Source organism: Podarcis muralis, chromosome 13, assembly GCF_964188315.1.
Source record: "Podarcis muralis chromosome 13, rPodMur119.hap1.1, whole genome shotgun sequence".
Taxonomy (NCBI): Eukaryota; Metazoa; Chordata; class Lepidosauria; order Squamata; family Lacertidae; genus Podarcis; species Podarcis muralis.
Window position 1 is genome coordinate 12,306,802 of NC_135667.1, and position 12,318 is coordinate 12,319,119.

The following is a 12,318-nucleotide window of genomic DNA, read 5'->3' on the forward strand; positions in this document are numbered from 1 at the left end:
GGGACCGAGCAATGGGAGCTCACCCCGTCGTGGGGATTCGAACCGCCGACCTTCTGTTCGGCAAGCCCTAGGCTCTGTGGTTTAACCCACAGCGCCACCCGCGTCCCTTACTACCTTACACTGCGTTTAAAACCAAAATTGCATTTGGATAGAAACTGTTTCTCAGGCGGCTGGTCTTAGTCTTTATAACCCTGTACCTTCTTCCAGAAGGCAGAAGCTGGAAGAGATCATTTCCGGGGTGCGCACTATCCTGCACTATCTCTGCAGCTTTCTTGTGACACCTGGAAGCGTAGATTTGATCCAAGGTTGGAAGAGTGCACCCAATTATTCTCTCCACAGTCTTTACAACCCTGGACAGCATTGTTTTCCCCCTGACCGTGCAGCTCCCAAACCACACACACAGACCATAAGTTAATACACTGTCAACACTACAATGGTAAAATGCCATCAACAGGTCCTTTGAGAGATTATTTTTCCGGAGGATTCTCAGAAAATATAACCTCTGCTGTGCTCTCTTCGTCAGGTCTTTACTGTTTTCTCCCCAGGTTAGGTTCACCTTCAAATGCAGAAGGGTTCAAATTCCTCCTCCCTTCCTACCCCAAAGACACAGGCATACCGATGGAAAGTCCTTTCGCCTTTTAGAGGTGCCCACTGATAAGGCCAGGTTCCAGAACAAACCAGTAGACTGGATCGACTGGTTGAACCAGGCAATCCCACCCTAAGGTCAATCACTCATAGCCGAAGAGATAATTATCGGAACTAAATTTGAACACTGTAAGTGCCAATGCGGGTCGAGGACGCAGAAGCGTAGAGCGAAACAGGTTATTGTTATTGAGGTCTATGGACCAATTCCTGCAAGATCTGATCTGTAGCCTACATGGAGCAAGTTCCGGTGAACAGCCTATACCAGCAGTGGGGAACCATTTTCCACCTGAGGGGCCACAATCCTTTCTAGGCAGATTTCCCAGGGCCACATGCCAGTGGTAGGCGGGGCCAGATGAAGAAGAAGAAGAAGAAGAAGAAGAAGAAGAAGAAGAAGAAGAAGAAGAAGAAGAAGAAGAAGAAGAGGAAGAAGAAGAGGAAGAAGAAGAGGAGTTTGGATTTGATATCCCGCTTTATCACTACCCTAAGGAGTCTCAAAGCGGCTAACAATCTCCTTTCCCTTCCTGCCCCACAACAAACACCCTGTGAGGTGAGTGAGGCTGAGAGACTTCAGAGAAGTGTGACTAGCCCAAGGTCACCCAGCAGCTGCATGTGGAGGAGCAGAGACGCGAACCCGGTTCACCAGATTACGAGTCTACCACTGTTAACCACTACACCACACTGGCTCTCAAAAGTAGGCTGAGAAGCAAATGTAAACGTTACCTTTGTACAGAAGGCTAGTTTCTACACCTAGTCTCACACCCCTTTCTAACCTCCATGCAAACAAGTGACCGGCATTATCAGAATCCAATGACACATTCCGGCCGGGGGGAAATGGGGCAGTTCTGAGGGCCAGATAGTCAGGCCTTGAGGGCCACATTCAGCCCTCCATTCCTGAGGTTCTGCACTCTCGGCGTACACACGTGTAGCAGCGTACAGAGTAGATCTCATGATCCCATTCGCTCCAAAATTTCTCAAATGACAATAGCGACGACCAATTCCATAATAATAATAATAATAATTGTATGATTTATACCCCGCCCATCTGACTGGGTCGCTCCAGCTACTCTGGGTGGCTTCCAACAGATATAAAAACAGAATAAAACATTAAGCATTTAAAAAACTTTCTATACAGGGCTGCCTTCAGATGTCTTCTAAAGGTTGCATAGTTACTTGTCTCCTTGGCTTGAGGGTTGCATTACAGTGGTACCTCAGGTTACATACGCTTCAGGTTACATACACTTCAGGTTACAGACTCCGCTAACTCAGAAATAGTGCTTCAGGTTAAGAACTTTGCTTCAGGATGAGAACAGAAATCGTGCTTCGGCGGCGCGGCAGCAGCAGGAAGCCCCCATTGGCTAAAGTGGTGCTTCAGGTTAAGAACAGTTTCGGGTTAAGAACGGACCTCCAGAACGAATTAAGTACTTAACCACTGTACCCTCCTGTATTTCTCTGGTGAAAATAGAGATGTCCTAAGAAAAAGCGGGACATTCTTGGACGAAATCAGAAACTGGGAGGGCTTCTGTAAATCGGGGAATGTCCCTGGAAAAAAGGGACACTTGGCATGGCATGGGGGGCTGTGGCCCCGGGTGCAAAATTATGAGTGTGCCCCCCCCCCCGGCACTGGCTTCTGTGGAGATCACCTGCCCTACCCAGTCACAAATGTCACAAGGCGCTGTAAAAAACCAACAACAATTACAATGAAAACAAGTAAGGAACAGGGACAAAACTAACAAGCCCACATTGGCTTGCATGCTCATGGCTCTTTTAAATTGGAAATTGGCCTTTTAAATTGGAAAACCCTGAACCTTGAACTTTCATTTGTGTAGATGAGGAGCAGCTAATCCGTGGTCCTCCAGCTGCGCTTGGACTCCGGCTTCCATCATCCCAGACCTTTGGCCGTGCTGGCTGGGGATGATGGGAGTTCAGCAACATCTGGAGGGCCACAGGTCCCCCACTCCATGAAGCAAGGCCAGGCAACAGTCCCTCCCCCAGCTCATAATTTGGGAGCCTTCAGGGCATCGCTGTGCTGTGCTAAAAAGACATCGTCGCCTTAGGCTGGAAGCATTGCAGAAATATATTGGCAGGGTAAGGGTTTGTCCTCATTTTGCAACCTGCATCGGATTCAGCCAGCTCAAAATGCAGAACACCAATTAGAAGCACAGAGAAGGTGAAACACCTGCTCTTCTCCTTCCTGCATCATCTCCCTAGCCTAGACAGCTTCCCAGAATCCCTTGCCTACGGCGAGATTGTTGGCAGAGTCAAATAAGAGAATTTCTGCCAAATCCACAAGCTTCTTCTAGGTCTGCACAGTAGTACCTCAGGTTAAGTACTTAATTCGTTCCGGAGGTCCGTACTTAACCTGAAACTGTTCTTAACCTGAAGCACCACTTTAGCTAATGGGGCCTCCTGCTGCCGCCACGCCGCCGGAGCACGATTTCTGTTCTCATCCTGAAGCAAAGTTCTTAACCTGAAGCACTATTTCTGGGTTAGCGGAGTCTGTAACGTGAAGCGTATGTAACCTGAAGCGTATGTAACCCGAGGTACCACTGTATTTCTCTCTTGCCCACGCAGGCATTTCCAGGATGCCCCAAGCGCGGAGGGGGCAGGATGGTGAACTGAAGACAGAAGAGACCCTTTCCCCTTCTATGAGTTTTCACTCAGGGCATGTCCCCCACCCTACCGCCCCAAAGACCCCCAAACGACAGCCTCTTACCTCCTCTTCTCCTGCTTTTTGTATTCCCACTAGGACTTTAGTCCAGGAGACGCCTGGCTTCTCCAGCTGCCGGGTTCAGCCACATTCTCCCTCTCGAATTCCTTCCCTCTTTGCTTCCGCTGTAACCCTCACTAGACAACACAAACGCAGCATGTTTGGGTGAGGGAGGAGTAGGAGGCAGAGACAGGCTCCCGTTCATGCCCTTGCCCTGGTTCTATGAAGGGGGCCGTGAGGTGAGGAGAGCTTGTTTGGCCAGTTCCACCCACGGAGGAGAGGGGCTGGAGGATTCCGGCAGAGAGAAACCACCACAGGAGATTGGGTGACTTGGCTCCAGGGCAAGGTCAGAGAGCAACGGATATAGCAAAAGCTCTGCAGGCTCGGACCTGATCAGTGCCTGAGTGGGAGATCAGCAAACACAACCTGGATTCCTGCTGTGGAATGGTGAGAGAAGGAAATAAACTCTGGAAGACATGGGGACATTATGCCAAGCCATATCCAGAGACCCACCGTGCCTCCAAAAATTCGTACTGCACCTTCTCTGACATTAGAAAGCTGGCATTACAGCGGTACCTTGGTTCTCAAACGCCTTGGTACTCAAACCACTTGGAACCCAAACACTGCAAACACAGAAGTAAGTGTTCTGGTTTGCGAACTTTTTTCGGAAGTTGAACATGCTCCATTTTGAGTGCCACACTTCCGTTTTGAGGGCCACACTTTTGAGTGTTATGCTGCCTGTTTTTGCTATTTATTTTGCATTTTTGTTTTTGTGACTCTTTTTGTTTTGGTTTTGTGGTTGTGTGGAACCCAGTTCAGCTACTGATTGATTGACTGATTGTGAGACTGCAGTACATTGTTTGTTGCTTTCATTTTATGGATCAGTGGTCTCGTTAGATAGTGACATTCATGTTAAATTGCTGTTTGGGGGGGGGTTGTTTTTAAAAGTCTGGAACAGATTAATCCATTTTGCATTACTTTCTTCGGGAAAGCACGCCTTGGTTTTGGAATGCTTTGGTTTTGGAATGGACTTCCGCAACAGATTAAGTTTGAGAACCAAGGTACCATTGTATCCACCAAGTGAGATGATTGGTTCATCTAGCTCAACATTGTCTAAAGGAGGGGCAGTCAACTATGGTGCCCTCCAGATGTTGTTGGACTCCAACTCCCATCAGCCCCAGCCAACATGGCCAATGGACAGGAGGAATTATGGGAATTGTAATCCAGCAGCAACTTGGAGGGCCATAGGCTTTTCTATCCCTGGCTGTGGGGCTGGCCCTTTCATTAGGCAAGCTGAGGCAATTGCCTCAGGCAGCAAGTGCAGAGCAGTGGTCAATTTGTGTTGCCTCATGGTTTTGCCAGGCTGAGTGGTCCATTAGGAATGGGGCAAAGCTCCACCAACTTCAGTCTGCTGTGATCTGCCCATCTCCAAGGGGTGGCCCTGGCTGCCAGCTTCCTCCTCTTTCGCCTCAGTATTATCCTTGTAGAACCCTCTTTCGTTGGCTCTGGTGCCCCCTAGGTTTGGGCCCCTGGCCTTCCCCCCTACGACAGTGCCCTGTGGCACCAGCCACCACTGCCAACTGCCCACCCACCTGGCAAATCTTTTTGCCAGCCCTCCACCTCCGTTGACTTGCTCTAGGAAGGACCAAGCTCTCTCTCTCTCTCTCTCTCTCTCTCTCTCTGTGTGTGTGTGTGTGTGTGTGTGTCCCTTTTCAGGGTGAAGCACTCTGGGTGCTGAGAGAGCCTGTGCCACCGCAGCAAGAAATTCAGAGGCAAAAATTTGAAAGTAAACTATCTGGTACAGACAGAACAAATGGTCAAAGATAGGGCCGGCAGCTACTGTGGTGGTCGCAGCTGCTCTTTGCCCAATTGCTGAAAGCACAGAGCAAATTGCCACTTGGTTGGCCATCTCTTGGAGGCCCCTGAGCCAAGCATTTCATTGGTTGCATGGAGTATCTAGCCTGAACCTAAGAACATAAGAAGAGCCTGCGGATCAGGCCCAGACTCTAGTTCTCACAGTGACCGACCAGTTGCATGTGGGAAACCAGCAAGCAGGACTGGAGCACAAGGGTGCTCTCTTCTCCTGTGGTTTCCAGCAACTGGTCTTCAGAAACATTGCTGCCTCCATCTGTGGAGACAGAGCATGGTCATCATGTTGGGACGCGGGTGACGCGTGCACTCTGGTTTCCGTCACGGTATTCCGTTGCACCAGAAGCAGTTTAGTAATGCTGGCCACATGACCCAGAAAGCTGTCTGTGGACAAATGATGGCTCCCTTGGCCTGAAAGCGAGATGAGCGCCGCAACCCCATAGTCGCCTTTGACTGGACTTAACCAACCATCCAGGGGATCCTTTACCTTATATAGGGAGGCGGGTGGCACTGTGGTCTAAACCACTGAGCCTCTTGGGCTTGCTGATTGGAAGGTGAGCGGTTCAAATCCCCACGACAGAGTGAGCTCCCGTTGCTCTGTCTCAGCTCCTGCCAATCTAACAGTTCGAAAGCACGCCAGCGCAAGTAGATAAATAGTACCACTCCGGCAGGAAGGTAAACGGCATTTCCGTGCACTCTGATTTCCATCACAGTGCTCCGTTGCACCAGAAGTGAAAGCGAGGTGAGTGCTGCCACTCCATGGTCGCCTTTGACTGGACCATCCAGGGGTCCTTTACCTTTTTCTACCATCATGGATAATGGCCATCAATAGCCCTCGCCTCCATGAGGTAGTAGAGCCTTGGAAGAAGGTCCGAGGTTGGATCCCTGGCATCTCCCGGTAGGGCTGCGACTGCCCCCTTCTGAAACCCTGGAGAGCTGCTGCCAGTCAGTGTAAACAATAATGGCTAGATGTACCGAAGACAGCTTCCCACAATACCCACTTCAGCTTCTTTATTTGGTACGTACTTTTCGATAAGGAGCACGCCAGCTGGATGTCAAAATCGCCTCTGGCCCAGAAGGCAGGATTATTATTATTATTATTATTACTATTATTCAAAGAGTGATGTAAATATAAGGCATGGTTGGTAAAGTAGGGAGCAGGGTGCACCCCTCGACAGATTTGCCTCCCACCCATCCCTGCCTGCTCCTTTCTCGCGCCCGCCCACGCTCTCTCCTTTCCCATCAATCACCCATCTTCTTGTGTCGCTAATTAGCTTCCTCGCTGCCCACACACAGGCCCCAGAGAGTTCCCCTTGCCTGCCCTTCCAGGAGCTAATGAGGCTCTCTAATGAACCGCCCTTCACAGACTGGCATGTATCACCAGCCCCAGTGGGCCTGGAGTTAACCCTTTGCTCACCGAGACCGGTGGTCAGGAGGACCGACGCACGTCAGAACGGCTCGTCTGTGCATTCACGGGGGCGGCAGAGGGAAAAATAGACTTGCTAGGTTGTTATTATTATTATTTCCCCCTGGCAGGAATTTAACAGGAGCTCAGAGGTAAAGCCTGTGTGCTGTATAAAGAAAAGTCTCAAGTTGAACTGCTGGCTTCTGTTTCTTTATTGACTTGCTATATGATTGCACGCTTTTTCTTGGTACTTTCCCTCCAAGGGGCTCAGGAAGGCATATCCAAAGTGTGGACTAAGGCAGGGGTGAGGAACCTGTTTGAGCCACATTCCCTTCTTCCAGGGGCCATGTGGATGGCATCAGAGATAAAATCAAGTGGGGCATGGACCACAAGCATTACCTTTGTACAGTAGGCTAGTTCATACGCAAACACACACAAGCCTGACTCTGTCCTCCGTCCAGGCAAGTAAGAGGCATAATCAGGATTCAATGGCACATTCCAGCCAGGCAAAAATACCTGGGGACCAGATCAGAAGGCCTGGGGACCAGATCAGAAGGCTTGGAGGGCCACATTTGGTCCCAGCATCTGAGTTTTAGAGGCCTTAAAGGTAAAGGTAAAGGGACCCCTGACCATTAGGTCCCGTCGCGGACAACTCTGCAGTTGCGGCGCTCATCTCGTTTTACTGGCCGAGGGAGCCGGTATCCAGCTTCCGGGTCATGTGGCCAGCAGGACTAAGCCGCTTCTGGCGAACCAGAGCAGCACACGGAAACGCCGTTTACCTTTCCGCCGGAGTGGTACCTAGAATCATAGAATCATAGAGTTGGAAGAGACCACAAGGGCCATCGAGTCCAACCCCCTGCCAAGCAGGAAACACCATCAGAGCACTCCTGACATATGGTTGTCAAGCCTCTGCTTAAAGACCTCCAAAGAAGGAGACTCCACCACACTCCTTGGCAGCAAATTCCACTGTCGAACAGCTCTTACTGTCAGGAAGTTCTTCCTAATGTTTAGGTGGAATCTTCTTTCTTGTAGTTTGGATCCATTGCTCCGTGTCCGCTTCTCTGGAGCAGCAGAGTACCTATTTATCTACTTGCACTTTGATGTGCTTTCGAGCTGCTAGGTTGGCAGGACAGGAGCAGGGACTGAGCAACGGGAGCTCACCCCGTTGTGGGGATTCGAACCGCCGACTTTCTGATCAGCAAGCCCTAGGCTCTGTGGTTTAACCCACAGTGCCACCCGCATCCCTTTAGAGGCCTTAGCTTTGCTAAATGTAAGTGGGGAAATACAGCTCTGCCATCCACTGCATGCTGTCAACTATCCTGTGATGGGCTTTAGGCTAAGAGGAAGAAAACAGCTGGTTCAAGGTCACTGGCTGAAGTTCACCCCAAGATTTGGAGGAGCACAGCTCTTCTGCCTGAGATTGTGTAGAGCTTCTGACAATCAGAGTAGGCAACGTTAGTCTAGCCAATGTCTAGATGTCTAGCCAATGTCTAGCCAATTAGTCTAGTCTAGCCATTAGTCTAGACTCTATGCATCTTGGACAGTCTGAAGTTGAAGTGTAGTGGATCAGGATGTTGGACTTAGACCAGAGAGCACTGAGCCCCATTCCTCTCCATCCTTAGCAACCAAGCTTGCTGGGTGACCTTGGGCCAGTTGATGAAACTCAAGCTTACCCATCTCACAGGGTTGTCGCGAGCGGAGGTGCTATGGATGCCACCTCGACCTCCTCGGAAGACAGTTGAAATAAGAATAAACAACTTCCTGATGGCATAGGAACCAATTACTAGGGGCCAAGGTCCCTTCACTCCCCCAATAAAATTTTTGAGAGTGCTGGGCCCCCCCAAAAGTTGATGGGCATTGTCATTCAAATGGTGTGCACTGTGTCGTGTGATTATGTGGGAGTTACCTACCCCCTTCAAATATTTTATTCAAGTTGGCACCCCTGCCTGGCAGGGTGAAGGGAGGGATCAACAGGTGCAGAGTTTCTGCAGGATAGCCATTAACCCGCTGAATTTCTGCCTGCGAGCCAACATGAGCCCTCCCTTTCAGGAGCGAGAGGAGGATGCCAGCTGGGCGGTGTGGAATTCGTGGGCTGAGATTTACTGGCCAGCACAGAAGCGTTCCCCGCCGCCCCCTGCTTGCATCACAGGAAAGCCTTCGCCAGGAGATAAGGGCTCTCCCATTCACTTGGCTCTGGCGTGGGCGGCCAGGGCTGCACAGACCGAAGGCTCCACGCTTCCTTCCTGTAGCCCAGCCCAAGGCAAGCTGCAGGCTGACCCAGCGCCTGGGCTGAGGAATTGAGACAATGAAGGCTTTCCTGTCTGAAGAGCCAAATCGCAGGGGGTGGGGCAGCCTGAAATGACCAAGAAGAAAAGTGGACCCCCAGCAAGGGCCAAGGCAGGAGATTTGCACAAGTGCGCTTCCGATTTCTTCCCTCCTCTTCTTCAGGTCTTTGAAAGATGTTGGGGAAGAGCGCTGTGGAGGGAGAACTGCCTATTTTATTTTATTTTACATTAAAGCCTACATTTTTCTTCTGTGGAGCTGAAGGCGGCACACATGGTTCCCTGCCTCCTCATTTAATCCCCGCCACAACCCTGTGAGGTAGGTCAGGCTGAGAATGAGTGACTGGCTCAAGGTCCCCACAGCCAAGCAGGGATTCGAACCCTCGCCTTCCACATACTAGACACACACACACACACACACACACACACACACACACACACACACAGCTTTAAACTAATACAGATAAATGTAAACAACCAAAATTACAAAAGAAAAATCCTTAATAATAATAATGGAAAAGGCAAAAAAACTACAAAAAATATCAAAGTACATGGCATAGAACATAAGCCATTATGGGAAAGGAAAAAGAAAAAGGAAAGAAGAAGAAGGAAAAAGAAAGAAAGAAAGAAAAAGAAAAGAAAAGAAAAAGGGGGAAATGAGTCAAACCACAAGAAGGCCTGTCTATTGTACGCTTCCGTCAAGATCACAACAGATCATTATTCTTACCAATTCTCTCTATCTGCATTCCATAGAATCCCTCATCTTGGTATCACGGAACATTTCCCTATGCGGTATCATTCTAAACATAACCAGGTCTTTATTGATGAACACTTATCCCCTAGATAATTACTGAAACAATCGCATTCTTCTTTCACCATCTTTTTAGGTTTAGCTCTTATTGCATCTGTCAGCTTCGCGAGCTCCAAATACTCGCACAATTTGACTACCCATTTATCTTTAGTGGGTGTATTTTTATCTTTCCAGTGTTTTGCCACTATAACCCACTATAACTGATGTCGCATACATAAATAACCTGGTTTTGTTAACAAAAACAAAACTAGTCTGACACTCTAACCACTACACCACACTGCCTCTCACAGTGGATGCCACTGTGGTGTTGTGGTTTTAAGTGTTGGGACTGGAAGACCAGGGTTCAAATTCCCCGCTGAAGCTCACTGGCGAAATTCGTCCCTGGGTGACATAAGGCTAATTGCAGTCTCTCAGCCCAATCTACCTCACAAGGGTGCTGTGAGGGTTAGAAAAAGTGGAGGGAAAGCGCCTTGGAAGAAAAGTGGGGTACAAATGTCTTAGCAGCGGTAGCTGGTGCCCATTGGGGCTGACAGGGAAGGCAGGGAGACCGGCAGTAAAGAATCAACAGCAATGACAAGCAGAGCCCAACCCCTGACTGGTTGCAAGTCAGGTGGTGGGCAGGGGAGGGCTGGTTGGCGCAAAATGCCCTAATGGATCAACCACCATCATCACTGAGATCATGGATAGGCAAACTAAGGCCTGGGAGCCGGAGCCGGCCCAATTGCCTTCTAAATCCAGCCCGCGGACGGTCTGGGAATCAGCATGTTTTTACATGAGTAGAATGTGTCCTTTTATTTAAAATGCCCCTCTGGGTTATTTGTGGGGCCTGCCTGGTGTTTTTACATGAGTAGAATGTGTGCTTTTATTTAAAATGCATCTCTGAGTTATTTGTGGGGCATAGGAATTCATTCATTTGTTTTATTTATTTATTTTCAAAATATAGTCTGGCCCCACACAAGGTCTGAGGGACAGTGGACCGACCCCCTGCTGAAAAAGTTTGCTGACCCCTGATCGAGATCATATGCACACTCAGATCCAGCACCCACCCTCTCGGAAATTCTGCTCCTTGCAAAGGATGGGAAGGGTGATTTTTTTTTTCTGCCCCAGACCATTGCTTATCAAAGGCAGGTGTAGCAGACTGAAGCTGTTCCCTTCTAGTCAAGTCTGGTCCAGGACACTTTTTTGCTGCCTGAAGCAAAAGGCAAGACTCTATCCTCTCCGCCCACTGACTTTCCACCTAGGGAAGCTGACCAGATTGGCAAGTTTTATTGCAACACCTAAGGTTGTCTTACTAGGAATGGTGGTTTGTGGAAGCTTGAATTCCCCAACACAGGCTTCTTTTATTAACTGACAGAGCTGTGCTTGCAACAAACTAAACTCTGCTCCTGCAAACCATCGAGAAAAGGAAAGGGAAAGAAAACCCAGGGATAATTTTCGGCGTAGCAACGTGTACAGCATCTGCGGCCTGAGGCAGCTTCCTCAGTCTGCCCAATGGTAGGACTGGCGCTGCTTTCGATAGATCTTCCTAACAGTGAGTTTTACCAGGATAAGGAGGAAGCTGACAAGCAGTTCTACCTTCTGGACTGGTTGTAAGGAAGATGACAGGCAGTGGGGATTGGCTGACAGCAGATTTTGGTTGGATGGTGGGCAGTGCCCCATTTGCCCTCATAGAGCAGCCTTCCCTGTTTGCAGTTGTTCATACCTGTGTGTCACAATGATAGCTGAAGGAGGAGCTACAGTATATTGCAGCTACCAGTACATGCAGGTGAGTATATTCACATCAGGGACTGACAGAATTGTAGAGTTGGAAGAGACCAACTTTTAGCATTTCCACACACCATTGTGGGCATGTGTGCAGGTATTTGTTTACCTGTGTGCACAGCCCCACAAAAAAAAAAGGTTCTTTTCACAAGCACCTTCATTTGTACACACCTAGGCTGAAGGGTGAATTCAGTTTTAAAATATCATTTGGCACCAAAACTGGTTTGCAAAAAAGCAGATACCAGGATACGTCTGGTTCGGGGTTGGTGCCAAGTGTACAGCCTACCGATGGCAATGAACGCACCCTAAACTGTGGTGTGCACATAACCAAAGCTTCACTCAAGTTAGTGAAACAGGCGTGCATAGGATTGCATTAGTATACATAAAGGCACCTGTTTCACAGTGCAGGGCTTTTACAGACTTCTGCAAATCTATATTCATTTAATCAATTTTTTTAAAAAAGCAGATTTTTAATTTTTTTTAAGCTGAGGTGTACTCAGGACCCACCACAGGGCACATCCACAACATACAGTGGTACCTCGGGTTACAGCGCTTCAGGTTACAGACACTTCAGGTTACAGACTCCGCTAACCCAGAAATAGTACCTCTGATTAAGAACTTTGTTTCAGGATGAGAACAGAAATCGTGCGGCGGCAGCGGGAGGCCCTATTAGCTAAAGTGGTACCTCAGGTTAAGAACAATTTCAGGTTAAGAACGGACCTCCAGAACGAATTAAGTTCTTAACCAGAACGAATTAAGTTCTTAACCAGAGGTTGTTGTTGCTGTTTAGTTGTTTAGTCGTGTCTGACTCTTCTTGATCCCATGGACCAGAGAACAC

At 48.9% G+C, this 12,318-nt stretch overlaps 1 protein-coding gene across 1 annotated transcript in view; it reads right to left on the reverse strand.

The window, feature by feature from the left end:
- ADCY4 (adenylate cyclase 4) overlaps positions 1–3,603 on the reverse strand; it is a 70,511-nt gene extending 66,908 nt beyond the window's left edge. Inside the window, exon 1 of the mRNA XM_028702252.2 lies at positions 3,359–3,603. The gene's annotated coding sequence lies outside the window, so the exon portion shown is untranslated. The remainder of the gene's footprint in view (positions 1–3,358) is intronic.
- Positions 3,604–12,318: the final 8,715 nt, after the last annotated feature.